Source organism: Neofelis nebulosa, chromosome 17 (genome assembly GCF_028018385.1).
Source record: "Neofelis nebulosa isolate mNeoNeb1 chromosome 17, mNeoNeb1.pri, whole genome shotgun sequence".
NCBI classification, from domain to species: Eukaryota; Metazoa; Chordata; class Mammalia; order Carnivora; family Felidae; genus Neofelis; species Neofelis nebulosa.
Genome location: NC_080798.1, coordinates 58274062 through 58281020, shown reverse-complemented (window position 1 = coordinate 58281020; position 6959 = coordinate 58274062). Strand labels below are relative to the sequence as shown.

Genomic DNA, 6959 nt, shown 5'->3' with positions numbered 1-6959 from the left:
TTGACAAAGCCCGAGGCTCTCCTCCAAGCCTGCCTGCACGCTGACGAGAGCCGGTGTTTCCCTCCCGGCTTCTACGCCTTTCCGTTCACCCGTGAGCTGTTTGGGTTTGGGTTTGGGTTTGGGTTTGGGTTTGGGTTTTAACGAACCCGCACCCTATCCTAGTCAGGCTTCCGCCCCTGCTGACGCAGATCCACGGGGGACCTACCCGAGACGCAGCTGTAGCCGGGCGAGCAAAGCGGAGGGATGTCCCGGAGACGGACTGAGAGCCCCGGGGCAGGGGCCGTGTCCCCACCAGAGGGACAGGCCCCAGGGGCCCAGACGCGGCGAGCCGCCAGGGGTCGCGCTGCGTCACGTGTCTGCACATCCGTTGTCCGCGGTGGGCGCGTGTGTCCGGCTTCAGTGTGAGGCTTTTAACGTGTGTACCTGTTTATCAATAAAAAGTGGTCCAAGTGGTGGATTCCCGTGAGACTCGGCAAGTGTGTGCAGGTCCGGTGTCCTCGCCCCCTCCAGCACCGCCCGTATGCGACGCGCGGCGGCCGCTGCCGGCCCCAGGCGCTTCGGTAGGTGGCGCGGGTCCTCGCACACTGTTGCTGTCTTAGGTAGTTGGCTTTTCCCTGGTTCCCGGCACCCGCGGCCCGGCAGGTGCCGTCGCTCCCGCGGCGTTGGCCAAGCCCCCAAACGCTCCGGCGCCCTGACGAGCGGCGTGGGCCTTCGGCGCTGCCCTCGCGGACTTTGCCGCGCCCACACTTCACATCTGCTCCGGCGGGGTGCCTGGCGTCCCACTTTGCTTGGTTGTGAGCATTCCTGCAGTGTTTCTGGTGCCCTTTGAAATAAAAACACTTTTTAAAAAATCCGTCTCGTGGATCCAGAACCCCGGCGCCTACAGCCTCATTCGACAGACGTAGCATTTGTGCTCGAGGGAGCCACAGGCCCGTGAGCGGGGCGGCCGGGCCGGGCACTCCCACCGCCACGGAGGGAGGAAGGGCCCGCACCATCCCGTGAGGCGCCTGCTGGCTGCCCAGACGGGTGGGAACACGGAGACACGGCCCTGAACACAGACGCCGGGCCGGTGGCGACCCTCAGGCTCGCGTCCCCGCAGGATTTTGCTGCCACGTGCCCCGTGTCCCTCCTCTAAGGGTGTGACGCTGACTCCGTCCACAGGAGTGTGACAGTGGGGTTAAGATGGAGAGGGAAAACATTATCCGAACAGAAAGGCGGCTAATCCCGTCTTCCGTCGTACGTGAACTCGTTTCGGCCGCCTGAGCGGAGAAGAGCGTCCTGCGGGTGGCCCGGAGTGGCATTCCAACGCTCTCGATGAAAGGGTAAGTGGCCTACACTATGGACTGGGAACCAGATTTAAGACCGTCTCCAATTTGAGCAAAGACAGCCCGAAGACACAAAGCGAAGATACGCTGATCTGCGACTGGCTTCGCTTTGTTGTTTTAAAAGCTCGCTTATTTAGAGAAAGAGGGAGAGAGAATCCCAGGCAGGCTCCACACTGTCCGCGCAGACCCGGACACGGGGCTCGACCTCACGAGCCTCGAGATCATGACCGGAGCCAAAATCAAGAGTCGGACGCGTGACCGCCTGACTGAGCCACCTGGGCGTGCCAGGTTTTGCTTTTCATCTGCCTGAGCAGGCAGGGCTCGGTTGCCAGGCCCGATGGAAAGGACGAGGGGATGGTACGCACAGCATATCTGCCGTCTGGGGCACGCTGCCGACTTTCCCTTCCCCTCCCCGCTCGCCCCCTGTATCCGCACCCCGATACCGTATGACAGCTTGAGATGACAAAACAAATGCTGCTAAACCAAGTAGGGTCCTGCGACGGGGTTTGTTCCTAGAGCTAACGGTGCCGTGTGTGTGCCCTGTTCCCTGTCACTAAGTCTCCCTCCGCCCCAGCCCGCCTCCCTGGTTACGGGGTGGTTCCTGCCTTGCCGCCTGCCCTGCTCCAGGAGCCTCGGCTTCTCCGGGGGTGCCGCACGGCCGTCCCGAGACGCGTGCGCTCAGGCTCCCCGCCCTCCGGGGTCCACATCTGGATGCCACAGCTGCCCCAGCACATTCTCTGCCAGTTCCCTGAGAAGGTTCGAGGTTGTCAGCACGTTAGCCTGTTTGCACATACCTGTATCCCACGGTCGTCTGGGCTGACGGGAGCCATAAGCCAGACTGCGGGTTCTGAGTCAGTCTTTCAGCTGCTGAAGAGGGTCTGTGCCTCCTCGGATGGAACCCGATCTCCTCTGCTCAGGCTCACGTACCCCTTCTCAGACACGTGCCTTTCGCTTTAAAAAAAAAAATTTTTTTTTTTAAAAAATTTTTTTTTCAACGTTTTTTATTTATTTTTGCGACAGAGAGAGACAGAGCATGACCGGGGGAGGGGCAGAGAGAGAGAGAGACACAGAATCGGAAACAGGCTCCAGGCTCCGAGCCATCGGCCCAGAGCCCGACGCGGGGCTCGAACTCACGGACCGCGAGATCGTGACCTGGCTGAAGTCGGACGCTCAACCGACTGCGCCACCCAGGCGCCCCAAAAAAAAATTTTTTTTAAGGTTTATTCATCTTTCAGAGACAGAGGCAAAGCATGAGTGGGGGAGGGGCAGAGAGAGAGGGAGACCCAGAATCTGAAGGAGGATCCAGGCTCCGAGCGGTCAGCACAGAGCCCGACGCGGGGCTCAAACTCACAAACTGCGAGACCATGACCTGAGCCGAAGTCGGACGCTCAACCGACTGAGCCACCCAGGCGCCTTTCGCTTCTGGGGGCCGGGGGTGCTGTGCTGTGTTACGTCTTTGCGAACTTCATCCTGTCCACTTTGTTTTTCTCCTACAGATTGAGTGTTGCACTGCCTAGACTGTTCCTCTGATTTTCTTTCTTACCGTCTATTCTTTGTTTCCTGGAAATATCCTTAACTTTGTCTCCTAGGTGAATATTTTATTCAGGCAGTGGTAGTTTTAATATCCGAGAACCTTTTGTCTATCCTTTGTTCTTTTCTCTCTTTCTTAAAAAAAACAAACAAACAAAACACCCAGCTTTTTAGAAAACTGCTTTTAGATTTACAGCCAAACTGTGCGGAACGTTCGGTGGGTTTCCGAATGCCCTCGTTCCCCACTCCTGGCCCCCAGCAGAGGGCCCCTCTGTTATAGTGGTGAGCCGACCCGGACGCATCATTTCACCCGAAGCCCGCAGTTCACATTCGGGCTCACTCTCAGTGTGAGCTCTGTGGGTTTGGGAAACTGTGTAAGGACAGGTGTGCACAGGTATCTTTACTGCCCTGAAGAAACCTCTGGGCCCCGCCTATCCGTTCCTTCCCCTCCCCCCACCCGGCAGCCACTCATCTTTACTGCCTTCATAGCTTTGTCTTCCAGAAAGCGTCGTGTAGTTGGCCTCAGACCAGACGCAGAGACTGTTCAGATTGGCTTCTGTCACTTAGCGACGAGCATACGCGTTTCCTCCGTGACTTTTCGTGGCTCGGGAGCTCATTTCTTTTTAGTGTGGAGCGATAACTTCGTGGCCTGGGTGTGCCGCAGTTAATTTAGCCACCCACCTCTGGAAGGGCATCTTGGTCGCCACCCAGCTCTGGCAGTTACGAGGAAAGCTGCCACAGACGTCCGTGTGCGGGTTTCTGTGTAGACCTAAGTTCTCACCCCGTGTCTTCTGGCAGGAGTTGTGCAGTCGAATCCATGTTGAGTTGAGTTTTGTGTAGGTGGGAAGGCAAGGGTCCAATTTTCATTCTTCTGCATGTAGATCTCCAATCTTCCCACCACCACCATTTGTTGAAGAGACTGTCCTCTCCCCATTATGTGTTTTTAGCACCCTTGTCAAAGACCAGCTGACCATAAATGCCTGGGTTTATCTCTAGGCTCTGTTCTGTTCCGTCGGGCTGTATGTTTGTGCTTATGCCGTTACCATACTGTTTTGATTACTGTGGCTTTGTAATATATTTTGAAGTGAGGAAGTGTGATACTGCAGCTTTATTCTTTGCTCTCATGATCGATTTGGCTATTTGTCATCTTTTCATAGTTCTAGATGAAGTTTTAAATTATTTTTCTATTTCTCTAAAAAATCCCATTGGGACTTTGACAGGGATCACTTTGAATCTGTAGATCAATTTGGGTAGTGTGGACATTTTGATGATCCAATCCATGAACATGGGATGTGTTTCCATTTGTGTCTTTAACTTCTTTCATCAATATTTTAGTAGTTTATGCAAAGTTCTCCTTATGAGTTTATCCCCAGGTATTGTATTCTTTTTGGTGTAAGTGGAATTGTTTTCAGAATACCCTCTTCAGGTAGTTTGTTGTTAGTGTATAGGTGTGTGACTGATTTTTCGCATGTTGATTTTATATCTTGCAACTTCTATTACATTTGTTTCTTAGTTTTAACAGTCTTTTTGTTTTGTTTTTCGTAGAATCTTTAGAGTTTTCAATATATAGGATTATGTCATCTGCAGACAGGGACAGTTTTATTTCTTCCTTTCCAATTTGGATGCATTTTACTTCTTTTTTGTGTTTAAGTGCTCTGGTTAGGATTTCCAGTACGATACTGAGTAAAAGCGGTGAAATGGGCATCCTTGTTCCTGATTTTTACTGCTGAGTGTGATGTTAGCTGTAGACTTTTCATACATATATTATGTTGAGGTACGTTCTATTTATAGTTGAGCTTTTTTTTTTTTTTTTTTAATCATGGAAGGGTGCTGGATTTTGCCAGATACCTTTTCTTCACTGTTGAGACGAGTGTGAGATCCTTATGCTTTATTCTGTTAACGTGGCGAATCATATGAATTGATTTTTGTTTGTTGAACCACCTGTGTGTTCCAGGGATGACTACCACTTGGTTGTGGTGTGTGGTTCTTTTAATCTGCTATCGGATTTGGTTTGCTGTTGTTTTGTTGAGGATTTTTGCATGTACTCTCGTAAGAGATACTGGTCCGTGGTTTTCCTGCAGCGTCTGTGTCTGGCTGTGGTGTCAGGGTAATGCTGGCCCCGTAAAATGAGTTTGGAAGTGTTTCCTCCTTTTCGGTTTTTCCGAAGAGCCTGAGAAGGATGGGCATTAATTCTCTCTTAAATATTTGGTAGAGTTCACTAGGGAAGCCGTCTGGTCCTGGACTTCTCTGTGTTGGGGGGGGTTTTGATTACTGATTCAATTTCAGTATTATTTACAGGACTGTAAAGACTTAATAAAATCAGAAACGAAGGAGGAGACATCACAACCAATGCCACAGAAATAAAAACGACCACAGGGGACTACTATAAGCAATCACATGCCGCCTCACTGGACACCGAGAAGAGAGCGCATTCCCAGAAACGTACAGCCTATCAAGACCGAGTCACGAAGAAACCGCATAGCACTCAGAAAGAACCCACAAGGACAAGTGCCGTGGGTGTGTGCGGGGAACAGGACGCTCTGCGTGAGTGTTCCGGGGTGCAGCCGTGTTCATGGCGCGTATTTTGAGGAAGGATTTTTTTGGGAGGAGGAACTTGAGACCTCAAACTGATGAACAAGGAGCATTTCCACTGAAGGAAATGTTTGACTTCACCATACTTCGTCTTTCGTTCCTCTTCTCATTTTGATGGTCATCCTTGGGGACGCCAAGGAGGAAGGAAGGTGGGGGCTCCTCCCCGGCCCAACAGTTCCCAGGGGAACCCCAAACAGACAAGCACCCAAGCCTGCTGCAGGGCACATGAACCTCCGAGAGCCTGAAAGTGGCCACAGGAACGTCTGCAAGGTGACGGGTCGGACGTGAACTTGGCCCCTGCACGTTTTCCAGAAAACACAAACACAGCAACTCCAGGTAAGACTGGACGAGCGCAGAGGTCCACGGTGACGTCACTTGATCCCACGGACGAGACTCGCTATCGCCACTGTCACGCTGCCTCCCTTCTCGTGTCTGGATCTCAACCCAGATCCTGGAGGTGTCCGGCCCGTCGTGCAGCCGTCTCTCTCGGGACCGAGTTGGGCAGTAGGCGCTCTGCTGCGTGGATGAGATTTTCTTCGGTGCCGGCACATCCCAACGAGATGATGAGATGGGAGCAGGCTTGTACGTGCACTTAGGACCCTCGTGCCCCTTGGGTTCTTCTTAACACTGGTCCCACGCATGGGCCCTTGGGTGCAGAAGCTCAGCAAACACAGCATTATCCTGACTTCACGGTCAGGCTCGGCCGTGTCACGGGCATGACCTACAAGGTGGCACACCAGCTCTGAAATCCCTTCTATGACAAGCTCCTAACGTGGGGCGACCGAACGCGACATGCCCCTTGGCCACGGGGAGGCATGCGTGTGTGTGCGAGGACACTACCCACGCACAGCGACTGGCCCTCCGAAAACCCAGTGGCTTGTCTTCACCTGGCCGGTAGAATTTGCGTGAGTTCTGAGAGGAGCTCCCAGTGCAAGGTTTAATAATAACGATGCCCAAGACACCATTTCGACATTTGCAGTTTCCAAGATGCCCTCCTGGACCTGATCGCATCTCACTACAACCTTGAGGCAGATAACACTGTGTGCATTTCATACACCAAAACACCGAGGCTGCCTGAGGTTACAGAAGGCCCTCACTAGGGAGGGAAGGAGGAGGATCCCACATGGCCATTCTGGCTAGAATCATCTAGTTCTCCTCTGTTTTTATTTTTCTAAGTACTGAGTTTAAGAAGTAATAAAAATATCTTCTTTGTTTTTTGTTTTTGAGAGAGAGAGAGAGACAAAGCACGAGTGGGGGAGGGGCGGAGAGAGAGGGAGAGAGAATCCCAAGCAGGCTCCTCACGGTCAGCGCAGAGCCCGACACGGGGCTTGAACTCACGAAACCATGAGATCACGGCCTGAGCTGAAACCGAGAGTCCGACGCTTAACCGACTTGACCACTCAGGCGCCCATAAAAAAACCCTTTTCTGAATAAACAAATCGAAAACAGTAACACGAATTGCATCTTTCACTGAGGTTGTTTCAATAACATTTTTAGCACATACTTCTGAAC

The 6959-nt window shown here is 52.5% G+C and overlaps 1 long non-coding RNA gene across 1 annotated transcript; it reads left to right on the top strand.

The window, feature by feature from the left end:
- Positions 1-112: 112 nt before the first annotated feature.
- On the top strand, positions 113-6665 carry LOC131499812 (uncharacterized). The gene is made up of 2 exons (XR_009256074.1): positions 113-1322; positions 5154-6665. It is a non-coding gene; the product is annotated as an uncharacterized LOC131499812 (long non-coding RNA).
- Positions 6666-6959: the final 294 nt, after the last annotated feature.